At 37.1% G+C, this 13,625-nt stretch overlaps 1 non-coding gene across 1 annotated transcript; it reads left to right on the top strand.

Moving 5' to 3' along the window:
* The first annotated feature begins 6,254 nt into the window (after nucleotides 1–6,254).
* On the top strand, nucleotides 6,255–6,326 carry TRNAD-GUC (transfer RNA aspartic acid (anticodon GUC)). The gene has a single exon. It is a non-coding gene; the product is annotated as a tRNA-Asp (tRNA).
* The last annotated feature ends 7,299 nt before the right edge of the window (nucleotides 6,327–13,625 follow it).

The raw sequence follows: 13,625 nt of genomic DNA on the forward strand, positions 1-13,625 counted from the left end.
CTGAATATTTTTGTCCTTCCAAAATTCATATGTTTAAACCTAATTCCTCATGTAATGGTATTTAGAAGTGAGGCCTTTGGAAGGTGATTAGGTCATGAAGGTGGAGTCCTCATGCCCTTATGAAAGAGACCTCAGAGAGCTCTCTTGTCCCCTCCACTATGTAAGGACACAGAGGAAAGATGGTCATCTGTGAAACAGGAGGCAGCCGCTCACTAAGCACCAAATCTGCCAGTGCCTTAATTTTAGACTTCCCAGTCTCCAGAACTGTGAGAAATAAGTTTCTGTTGCTTATAAGCCACCAAGTCTATAGTATTCCATTATGTCAGATAGAAACCCGTAGATATACAGGGCCAAATGTACATACATCTCCACAATTATATCCTTTTAGTAGTTTTCAATTTGTAAATTGAAATGAATATTTTTATTTTTCTTATATCAGTAAATCACTTTGTTTTTGAACATATATGTCTAACCCCAGTGAAAATCTTCTCACTTCCCTCCCATCCCCCACTACCATCCTCTAAATTTTCAGTGGCAGCAACCTTTCTCTAATGCATTTGTTAATTTTAAGAGACCTGCTGCTTTCAACTATCATTATATTTGTCTGCTTTATAACATTATTAATTGATATAGTTACCCCAACTCCCAGTTCTGTATTATTTTATCCATTTTTCTCCATGAAAATATGGATCAGTTGGTTTTGAGGCTTACTAAAAGCATTAAACACCTTTTGTTTAGTTTTTTTTTTTCCCAATTTCAAAAACTGATCTCTTTCATATACATATAAAAGAAAGAGCACAAACACGTAAAGGCAATTTTTGGCTAAGTTTCCAAACAGGTTATTATCATGCAGTAAGACAAGTAGAATTCTTTCCAGAATGTGACTGTGTTCCTGCAAAGGGAATGTTCCCTGGAGGAAATGCTTCTTCCCCCAACTCCCTAATGCATCCATTTTTCAGACACATTTCAATATGAATGACACTGAAAAATCCATTCCTGAGAATGGAAACTAGATGAACTTTTGAAATCTGGGCAGGCTCCAAAATCTAACTAAGAGCAGCTCCAATTGAGTGGCCTTGTTCAGGGACAATTTGTCCATATTTTTAGATACATCAGATTGATGGCAAAAAAAAGCCAAAATTATCATGTGAAATGACAGAAATATTTGGCAAAATACAACCTGTAATTTTATTTTCCCTGTATCCTCCAGTATATTGAGGATGTTATGCAGTGGGAGTGGATAAATAAGTACTTATGAGAGCTTTCCTTCCCAGCTGGCTCTGCACTCAACAAGCCCTGGAGCTACGGCAAGGGAATTTAAAACAAATAAAACCAAGTAAGACAAAAGTAACAACAATGACAAAAAAGATAAACCTTCCTCTCTTCTCATGTTATCCTGGCTAAAATTGTCATTTAAGTGTCCAAACAGCTGTGCCTATGCTGGGTTGCCAGCTGACCAAAAGTAAATCTGCTTATAAGAATCCGTCCACCAGAAATCTAACTGAGGGTTTACTATGGATGAGTTTGATAGCTCATTTCCTGCATCTCCATCTCTTTATAAGGCTGTTTATCTCAGTTATCAGTGAGGAATTAAATAATTTACCACTACAAAAGTAGTAGTAGTCATGGTAGTAGCAATAATAAAAGTATAAGTATATCAACATGCTCAAATAGGCACTGTTGTAGATCCTCTGTAGACACTATTGCATTTAATTCTCATATCAATCCTTTGATGCTAGTCCTGTTTATTATTATATTTCAGAGGAAATTTATTAAATTGCCTAAAGTCACATAGCTAACAAGAACTGAAACAAGGATTCAAGCCCAACCAGTCTGATTGGAAAACACACTCTCAACCTAAACTAAGCTACAGCAATAACTATATCTTACAATACCCTCAATGCTCACCCATAAGCTTGATAATTTGTTCTCTACTTTAGGTGTTGTAAATTATCAAGTTATTGAATACAGCTTTCATCCTAGAGAGAGGAAGCAGACTTTCCTAAAGCCGAGTAGAAATATGCCCTTGAATATATTCGTGGGTGTTGCCATGCTATGTGGGCCTTTCCATAATAGAGGTAGGAGGCTTCTGGAGAACCCCAGAGCCAGAATCTACATGGCATCAGTTATGTCACAAATAAGTATGAGGCAGCTGAATTCACATAATTCCCTTTTGAGTGACTTCTATCTTGTTCTCACATAAGGAACAATGACGTCCAGTCCAGGTGGGAAAACCCAAGAATTTCTCTGCAGTTCCTTGGAGGTTATAGGTTAAGTAAAGGGGTGAGAAAAAGAAGTGAAAAAAGAACAAACAAAACAAACAACACAAAAAAACCATGGACCCAAAAATGAGCATCACTGCACTAACACAGAGCACATTTCCTAGATTTCACAGCCAAGAAAACTCTGGCAAGCAAACCAGTTTCTATATTATTCCACTCAAGTGGCAGTAAATGGATAGCTAGCTGTTTCTCACCAAAAATGGCAATCCTGCTCTGGCCCTGAGAGATAATACACAGTTGTGACCTACACAGTTGCTTTAGCTGCCTCACAATAATTGATGTACATTAGGCTATTATCACTGTGAAAGAAGTTATTATTACATCCCCCCCACTGCCACCACTGCCGTGGCAAATCTAAAAATCCATGGAAGAAATCTATTGACTTGTCTAGGTATAAAAGCCAATACCTTTGTTGTCAGCATTTGAGACACAGACCAGCTTGTTTTCAAAACAGTTAAGACATTTAGGATACATGCAATGAGATTAGCCTTACTTGATGGCAATGCAATTACTCTGTTTATTCATTTTAATGATCCTATAAAAGAGAATGAGATATGATGCTAGTGCAGAACAAGGAAAGGGTTCTGGAAAGGGAAGTGTGGCATTCCTTAGGAGCATAATATGAAGCTGGGAGCACAAGACAAGCCAGGATTTGTTGGAGGCAGCTCCCTGTCCTTCTATAGAGTATGGAAACCAAGTGGATCAGGAAGTGACATTTCCTAGCAGGTATCTTTTGTAGCCCTGAGCCAGTCAATACAGTGACTCATCTTCGATGGAGAAAATCTGTGATTATTGCTTTTGGATGATGTTTAACTCTATCTACTTTTGTTTTACAAATTGAACTACATAACAATTAGAAACTTAGTCTTTAAGACTTGTAGAAGTTATTTAATTCAAACTTCCACCCCAGGGCAGAAATCTCTTTCCAGAACAATCCTGATCAATGGTTATCAAGTATCTGGTTCAATATTGTTGTTGATGAGTCAACTTTACTTTTGGAAGCATCATGTCTAATATTTGGGTTTGTCTAATGGTTATAACATCTTTCCTTAAACTGAGTAGAAATTCATGTCTCAAACATTCATTCAATCAGTTCTAATTCTTTCTAAGCATTCCATATTAATTTTAGTTTTTTGTGCTTTATCTATTCCTACTTTGAATGCAGCAAACATATTATCCTTTAGATTTTTGCTCCAAAAAAAAATTCACCCACTTAAAAAGATTATTGTAGAATTAATATGTAGTAGACACTGGGGATACTACAGTGAATAAGAGACATGGTGTGTTACACAGTGTATGGCTTACTGTGGTTACAGAGAAGTAAACTGCTTTGTAAATTATAAAAAAATGCACTAGGTGCTATTATAGCACTTGAGAGGGGCAACTATTTAGGCCTAGCACATGTTCCTCATGTGTGTGCTTTACAGATCTCTTACCTCTCCAGATACATTCTAAGCTGTCCATTGTTCCTTTTAAGTAGTTAAAAATAATCTAATACTGCAATGTGGATGTACAGTCTACCTTAACTGAAACTGTAATATATTTTAGTGAAGTAGCCTAAAAAGTTACTTTTCATTTATAATAATGCCTTTTTTCATATGAAACTTTATCCAATTAGATCTGTTATGGGTGAGATGGTGGGGATGGGAAGAAGGTCCAAGAGGGAGGGGATAAATGTATACATATAGCTGATTCACTTTGTTGTACAGCAGAAATTAACACAATATTGTAAAGCAATTATACTTCAATTAAAAAAAATCTATGTTGCCATGTATGTATTATACCATGTGTTAAAATCCAAATCCTAGATAATAACATTTATCTTTGTTCAAGTTTGTCTTATGGATTTGGGTCAAGAGATAGAACCATCTTGACATTTTTCTTTTATTATACTACATATTAATTACATGTTTCATTCTTAAATGACTAGTAATACCTCCCATGAGGTTATCTATTGTAAGATTGAAGACCTACAGTCCCACAATTAATCTTAGCATTTTTTTCTCCCTCCCTGCCTTTTGTCCAATGTTTGTTTCTACCCAGTGGATATAAACAGCACAATGAACATTTAAAGACCTAAATATGGCATTATCACTCATACCTCAATATATGCACAGATATGTAGATACAGATTATTTTTGAAAGACCAAATTGTTACAATGAAAATAACAATGACAAAGGTAAATAATAGTATAAAGCTATTTTCTGTCATGTTTTGAAAATCTGAGCTTTAAAACATTATTACTAATATTTAATACTTTGCCTTGATATTTTAAAAATATTTTCTGAAACATTTCCACATGTCTTCTTTCTGTCCTTCTATCTATCCATAGGATTAATTGAGGCCAAATATTATCATTCTTATTTCATAAATAAAAACTGAGTCATGAAATACCAAAAAGCCAAAGTCACACAGAGTGGTAGTAGAGTCTGGACTGAATAACCAAACTCCTGACACCCAGTGGTCTTTAAATATACTATAGCATAACCAAACTTTAAGTATGTGTGATTGTATGCCTACAAGCAAAATCATTACCCTTGGTTTTCTTATTATTGACAATTTCTTGCCATTGGTTAATGATAGAATAATAGTTCAAAGGCAAACAGTATCTACTGCTAACTCAAATGTTATGTGATTAATTGGGAGAGTATACAGTGAATTTGACTATTATGGATTTTAAGCAAAGTACAAAAATGACCAATGCATGCAAAATTCAGCAGGTATAAATTCAGAAGTTTCAAGATGGCCTGCATTGTATAAAGTATAATGAACTTTATGTTTCTTGGAAACATTTCCATGGTTAATAAAAGTTAATCATTCCTTAAATAAAGCTATGTGAACACTTTAGCATACTATAAAGGAGTCTAAAATCAAACCACTTTAGTTTTCATACTTTTCTTTTGCTCCTTTCTAATAGAAGAACTATAAACTTGAACTTTCAATGAAATCAGAGCCTTTGATGTGGCCATTTATTTTAAAAAGGCATTCTATAGCATACCAATTGCTGAATCTAGAAGCTCTCCATTGGTATTCCATTTAATAAACTAGCAAGCCAGACACATTTATTTTAAAGTTCAGGTTTAATTAAAAGATAAGACTAGAATGACAGAATGGCAAGGGAAAGAGGGATGTTGAAATTTTTTGTTTATTATTGCAGAGCAGCTGCTTTTATTTTTAACTAATCTCCATTAATGTCAAATTAAAAGGCAGAACTTCTTACAGGCTTTTGCATTTGCCTTGTTACCTGCTCCCCTCAGGAAATTACTATGTGTTTCCTCATTCTGGTTTGAAATCCTGTATGAGCTCTTTAGTGCCTAACCGAAAAATTCTGAGAAGTAGTTGTCACAGAGTTTATTTTTAAAATTAAACCATATTTATTTAATCAGCAATATTTGCTAAGTATGTCTGTTTTAGATTTTGGGGTGTTAAGCAGTGAATAAACAGATCAAACAAAAACTAAAACAAAAACAAACATACAAACAAAATAAACAAAAAGTCCTACCTTGCTGGAACTTTATAATGCATATACATTTCAGACTCAAGTAAAGCTACATACTAATATTAAAAAGTTAAGACTAACAGAGTTAGTCTGTTAACTGTTAAGATAACAGTTATTTTTTTTGCAGAAAAGAATAACTGATTACATTTTCAAAGATTTTGTTTGGATTGGAAAAAATCCAAATTGGAGCAAAAATTTGTTCAAATTTTTCAGTATCTGTCTTTAGGACAAAGATAAGAAAGTTCTTACACAGGTGCAGGAGAAACGCGAAGAAGGAGAAAGTTGTAGAGTAGATCTCAGAAGTGTCTGTAAGATATGCCAGGAGAAATTAGCTCCCTAAGGCTCAGCTCTCCCAGTTTCTTAGTAAATGTGCCACATGCTCTCAGAAGCTCCTGAGGTGCATCATGGCCTTCCCCTTTCCTAAAGTGTCCAGGATACAGATAGAAAAGAAAAATTAAAGCTATTGGGGAGTTCCCTGGTGGTCCAGTGGTTAGGACTCGGCACTGTCACTGCCATGGCCCGGGTTCAGTCCCTGGTCAGGGAACTAAAAACCTGCAAGCCACATGGCTCAGCCAGAAAAAGTATAATAATAGTAAAATAAATAAATAAATAAATGAAACTAGTGAAATAGCCCTGTATGAATTTCTGAGCCTACATGTTCTTTAAGGATAAAAAGTATGCAGTGCACATAAGATAATTTCTTTTTAAGACAAAATATACCACATTTTCTATTAATATTAAGTTCAAAATATATGCAAATACTACCATCTAAAAGAATGTAACATTTATTAATTTTTAAAATCTATGGAATCACAATGGTAAAAAATTCATTAAAGGAGAAAAAGTTTAGTTTTATTCACATAGTGAGTGTATTAAACAGCAAAGAAATTGGCCACAAACCACTCACTAAAGTGTTTCTACAAGTATAATCCCATTTGGTCTTCAGTACAAGCTATTATAGTTGATTATATTTTACAATCATCATTCTACACATGAATCCCAAAGCTAACTGATTGAATGGCTTACCCAAGTTGATAGAATTAATCAATACCCAAGTCAGAACTCAAAATTCAGGTGTAACAGCTCCAAACCACATGCAATTTCCACTGATCGATATAGCTTTTCAATTGACTGATCAAATGCAGAAGCATTTGTTAGATAACAAACATATTCTTTTAGGCAACTTGAATATTATAAAGATGGCTATTCTCATAGCTTGTCCTCTTAAATATTTTAGGTGCCAATGTATTCTAATCTGAAACTCCCCTCTAGGACTAAAGAGAAAAAAGACAACTAAATCAAAATAGCATAGCACTTGGGCAAAATTATACTCTATTAATGCTTAGACAGCAGAACTGCTATTATTGATATTTACTGAGCCTTGTAGGATGCGATAATTGCAAGACTTCCTGGGCCATTTTGGTTGGTTGTTCTGTAATCACAAAAGCCTGTAGTGTAACATGGGCTTGCTCTGCCTCTGAGCAACAAGCTCTTTACCAGAACTTTAACTGGAAGTTGAAGCAGTAAAAATGCGAATGCAGGAAAATCTAGATTCCCTGTAATGAGGTTAGGAGGCAATAGGTGTGGAATTAAGAGCACAGGTTTTGAAGTTAAACATACATGAGTTCCTATCCCCATTCTTATAACTATGGGCAATGTGAGAGTAGAAATTTTAATTACTTTCTCAAGGCTGCAATTTTCTATAATAGTAATATGCATAACTCATGACATCATGACAGTTAAAGAAGATACAAATACACAGAATTTGATTAATTGTATCTGCTTTTCAAAGTATTATTAAAGTTATTAATCCCCTTCTCTCCTACTCTAAGTTCTATATATTCCCTTTAATGCATATATTTCTTTTTTGGATTTACCCGGAAACCTAGATAATATGTGCTTACGTAACAAACAGCAATGTGTGTGTTTGTTTTTAATTTAGAGTGAAAATTGGATGGAATAGAGACACTTTACATAATCTAAGTATTTTTAGTAAGCCTACTTCTTAAAAAATTTGAGAAAGCTTGAACTTTCATCATAAGGCTTAATAGTATAGTTGAAGCTCACATGAGAACATCTAAGAAAAACACATGGCCTATACTTTATTTCCAGATAAATGATATAGAGTCAGGCCTTGCAAATGATCCTAAGCTTTCTAGGTCCCAGGTATTCTAAGACCTGGAAAAAAGAGAACTACAACTCATTGAATTAATTTTGTACTCAGGCAAAATCTGTGAGGCAAATTCCCTTATAGAGTTAAGTGATTTCCTTGAAATAAAGTTAAAGAGGAATTTATGGCAAGCTTCCCTGTTTAAGAGACACAGATTAATACAATGGATAATCCATGGTTTAATAAAAGACAGAACTGCTGTTCAAATGCATGCATCTACTATTGAGTCTTTATAAAGGAGAAGGCGTATTATTAAATGTAGCTCAGTGAGAGGCTGAGATAATTATGCCTTCAGTTCTGTTGCATTCTGGTGATCTAAATTAATGTAAGAATTGTAGCTTAAGAGAGAGCCTAATGGGCACAAAGTCTCTTCATCCAGCTATTCTTCTTCTCAGATATTATATGTCTTAAGCAAGCATTTGGCAGGTGTTAAATTGCAGTAAATTCATGATTGAATTCTCTAACAGGTACCTGTAGTGGTGATAATCTATTGCTCTGGTTAAAGCGTGAGCCATACACTTCAATCATTTCTGACACAGGCACTATAGCGACAAAAAGAAAAAGCAAAGGAGACAGATTTTCCTGTGTGGTTATGATAGCAGAATGGGAGGTGGGGTGGGCAAGCACTGTCCCAAGGTCAAGTAATTGTGATTTTGAACTGTATCTCCACCTCTCTCAACCCTGCCTTCAGTGGGAGTTAAGGGAGGCCCACAGAAACCTGCCATTCCTTCAGCCTCAACAACCCAGCAATCCCAAGAAAAGGCGACTATGAGAACTGAGTACCTACATTTCTTTCAGAGACTGTTAGAGTTGACCCCACTATATCTAAGTCAACACTAGAAGGTTGGACTTTTTAGGTCATCTCTTATCACAAAGACTCTCATATTCACTAGACTGCATACTGATTAAAACTCTCGTTCTTTCCACTGAGCTCACAGGAATCCACTGCCTATTATCAACTGCCTCTCTTTCTATATATATTTTTCTCTAATGAAGTGTAGATGTTCTATTGAATGTACTATTGAAGAAGATACAGTCTCACAGTGCTGGTGTGTTTTTTCCAGTACCACCCTATAGCTAAACCTAAAGGGGATGCTTCTTCCTCACTTCTTAATGTTTCTTCCCTAAAACAATAAAAAGGCGTTAAATTATATGCTATCAGTTACATCATCTGTGCTCCTTTGAGGTCAGCTCTCTTTTTCCTGGGCATATACTCTTTCACTGAAGTTTGTTTTGTTTTTGAACATCTGGCTTATTGTTCTTTCTCTATCCTTTCTCCATTATTTCTGGTGCTTTAAAATAATTCAGTCATCTCTCTGTCTCTCATCCTGCATCCTCACTGCCAGTGATTTTATCCTCCATCCCACTTCAACTGGTCGTTCTCATTGTCATTAACTAGATGGTATCTTTTCCAATTTCTATTGTACCCCATAATATTCATTTCAAGTGTCTCATCTCATGAAAAAATCTATCTTTCTAACTCACCACTCTAATATTCTAGTCACAAACTCCACCAGTGCTTCAGATTCATTAAACCCACCAACTTTCCACAGTCCATCATTCTCCTCATGCCCTCTAGTTCAACTATACCCACTTGGCTTTCACAAATCATCTCTATACTATTTTCAGACACATCCAACTCTTTTGATTTCTTTCTTCCTCCATCATAATCTTCTGGCAAAGCCTAATTCTGATCATAGCCTACTCTTTTCCTACTGTACAATCAAATCCAACAGCTTCACTTAACTAGAGTGACCTGACTGGACTCATTACAAATCAAGGTCTTAAATGTCAAGTGGAGACTCACTTGGTGCTCCCTGATACTCCTATTATACTTCTCTTGTCAATCCATTCTCCTCCTGTCCCCGGTAACTATTTCTTACTTCAGCTGATAACCTTTGTTCTCATTTTCTAGGAATAGAAGAGCAAACAGAAGAGAACTGCAACATGTTCCCATGATCATATCTACTGACACATTCACAATACTTGAATCCACAACTCTATCTTTTTCTCCAGTTGTGATGGATAACATAGCTTTGATCCTATCAAAGGACCTCCTCCCTTGTACACTGAATACCATTCCCTTTTGTCTCTGTGAAGATTTGGATAATAAGACTATCTCTTTCTCCCAAATCCTCTCTTCTATATTTTTCCAATCAACAGACACATTATGTTGATTCTCATATTCTCTTGCATGAACTGCTCCTTTCTGTTGTGCCCCTGACAGGAGGTGCCTATAGTCATTATTCTCTTTATTCTCATCCTATGACCTCTTAAGCTCTCTCCAGTCAGCATCATGTCCCCATTTGTCCTTTGGAATTGCTATTGCAAATGTTACCAAATGCCACCACATTGCCACACTCTCAGTCATTGTCTTACTTTCTCAGTAACATCTGACATAGTTGAACATATGTTCAAAGTAGTGATTCTACCTTGAATCACTTTTTTTAATTGGCTTCTGAGACACTGCACTTTTGAGGCTTTCCATGAATTGCCTTGGCCACTCCTTCCCTGTGTCCTTTAGTGACATCTCTTTTTATCCCAGCCTAGAATCCTTGGATAACCTCAGAGCTAAATCCTCAAACTTCATCTATTTTGTATCTACACTTGCCTCTGTTGGTGATCTCATCTAAGATTGTGATGTTAAAAGTATCTTTTCCATATTCCACTTGATGACTCAAATGCAGATGTTTAATCACTTTCCCCCCATTTTTCACATTTTCATATAACTACTACTACATTTTCATATAGAGATTCCTCTATCAGGAGGGAGGTTTTAAAATACCTGTGATTGTGACAGGTATCTAAGAAATCCCTTAAGCCTCCATAGGCCTCTATGAAACAAACTACATATTATATTCTCAGTGTTGGGATTAAATTGATTTGAAGGTCTATCTCATGTGAAGAGATGATGTATATAACAGCCATTATGGAAACTATGGATGTTCCTTAGAAAACTAAAAACAGAACTACCACCATATGATCCAGAAATCCCACTCCTGGGAATGTACCTGGACAAAACTATAATTCAAAAAGATATGGAGAGAAAAGATGGCGGCGAAGTAGAGAGACGTGGAGTGCATCCCTCTCCACAGATGCATTGGGAATGCACGGAAGGACGCAGTCATTCCCACAGAGAACCAGCTGAACACCAGCAGACGGCCTCGGACACCAGAAAGGGCTGCGGGGAGCCCGACATAGCCGGTAGGGAGGCATCTACGAGGGCTCAAAGAGGGTGAAGCGGCGGAGCTGTGGCAGACGGGAGGGAGTGAGAAACATACGGAGGGTCCGCAGCGCAGCTCAGCGTTCCCGGACCGAGACATCGATCTGCGGCTGAACGGAGGGTCCAGGAGCGGGAGCGTGGGAACCGGAGAGCTGGTTCAGGGTGAGAAACATTGTTGCTGGTAGGGTGACGGACCGAGAGGACAGGAGGGAGGAGGTCCATGGAGAGGAGTGCCGGTCCCTGAGAGCTGCCCGGCCATGATGGCGGCTGGAGGCTGCAGGCTCACAGGCGGGGGGGAGGAGCCGCGCGCGTAGCCTCTCTCTCTTTTTCGGCACCTCTGCAACAGGCAGTGGAGAGACGCCCTGCGGGCCACCTAAGGTGCTCAGGGATAACAAGCACCCTCAGGCACTCGGGCGGGGCTAGATTAAAACCCCTTGCAATGCCAGCAGCAGGGAGGCTGCCGAGAGAGAAAAAAAAAACAACAACAGCATCAAAAAGAAAAAAACCCCGAGAGAGGCCCAACTCTAAGACTTTCTGTTTACACCTGAGCCACCAGCGCCCTCTGCAACAGGCACCTCCAAGCCTGACTGAAACAACAGTACGCCACTGCTCACTCACTCCCAGGAGAAGGAGCCACTATTGTACCCTCTCCCTCTCCACACACCGACGCTTACAGACGAACAATAAAGGAACCTCTGCTGGTCACAGAATAACGCAAAAAAACCCAAGGCAAGGAGCAGGACACTTACAGCTGAGACGCTAAGGAAACAGAAATAGTAGTATCAGTACCTATTGAACTGGTCCATTCTGGGATCAGTTCTGGATTTTTTTTTTCTCTTTCTTTCTTTCTCTCTCTCTCTCTCTTTTTTTGTTTTTTTTTGATTTATTAAATACGATCTTAGCCCTAAGCGATCTACAAGTTTTATAACATAATTTTTTAATGATATTTTTTATTCTTTTTTTTTTTGCCTTTTTATATACTTCTATATCTAGCTAAGTTTTTGGTAGTACGGACAAAATATCTCTCATACTTTCCTTTCATCCCTATCTTTTATACATTTCTATTCCTTTCTTTTTATTTGCATATTTCCAACCACATTACACTCTTCTGTTCCCCTTTCTTCCAGCCTTTTTAACTTTATTTTATCTTAACATACTTATAGGCAACACTATCGGTCTGCTCAGACTCCTTGCTCTATTCTCCAGATGACGCACTGCCTTGGTATTTAATATTAGGCTTTTGTCTTTATCTTAGTTCTTAGTACAGTTGTCTAATTACATTCTGAGAATCTCCATTCTCTCTGGTGGTACTCCAGCTCTTTTCTATATTTGATCCTAGCTTACAAAATCTCCCTGGATTGATGTTTGTATGTGTAAGGTGCTATTTGTTGTTTGTTTGCTTTTGCTTTTGTCTCTGATTTGTTCTGTTTCAGTTGTCAATTTCTGCTGGGTTTCTCTCTGAATATCTGATAGCACAATGGGGTTCTGTCAGGTCTTTCTAGAGCCTTATGTCCTAACGGATTCAGTAACTGTGTGTCTTATACATGTATGTGTTTCCTAGACTGAATATTCGTTTAATCCAATACTTGGACATTAGTCTGAGGCTTGGACAGTCTTCTATAAACACCTCTATTGCCAGGACAAGCAACCCCAAAAGTTTGGACAACCATGAGGAAACAAAGAAACACCATGCAGGCAAAAATGCAGGAAAAAAACCCACAAGACCAAATAAATGAGGAGGAAATAGGAAAAATGCCTGAAAAAGAATTTAGAGTCATGATAGTAAAAATGATACAAAATCTCGATAACAAAATAGAGAAAGTACAAGAAACAGTTCATAAGAACTCAGAAAAACAAACAGCAATGGATAACAAAATAACTGAAATTAAAAATACTCTAGATGCTATAACCAGCAGAATGACTGAGGCAGAACGAATAAGTGAGTTGGAAGATAGAATGGGGGAAATAACTGCCACAGAGCAGGAAAAAGAAAAAAGAATAAAAAGATTAGAAGACAGTCTCAGAGACCTCAGTGATAACCTTAAACGTACCAACATTCGAATTATAGGCATCCCAGAAGAAGAAGAAAACAAGAAAGGGTCTGAGAAAATATTTGAAGAGGTTATAGTGGAAAACTTCCCCAACATGGGAAAGGAAATAATTAACCAAGTCCAAGAAGTGCAGAGAGTCCCATACAGAATAAACCCAAGGAGAAATACACCGAGACACATATTAATCAAACTAACGACAATTAAACACAAAGAAAAAATATTAAAAGCAGCAAGAGAAAAGCAACAAACAACATATAAGGGAAAACCCATCAGGATAACAGCTGACCTTTCTACAGAAACTCTGCAGGCCAGAAGGGAATGGCAGGATATACTGAAAGTCCTGAGAGAGAGAAACCTACAGCCAAGAATACTCTACCCAGCAAGAATCTCATTCAGATT

This window comes from Hippopotamus amphibius, chromosome 7 (assembly GCF_030028045.1).
Source record: "Hippopotamus amphibius kiboko isolate mHipAmp2 chromosome 7, mHipAmp2.hap2, whole genome shotgun sequence".
In the NCBI taxonomy this organism is placed as follows: Eukaryota; Metazoa; Chordata; class Mammalia; order Artiodactyla; family Hippopotamidae; genus Hippopotamus; species Hippopotamus amphibius.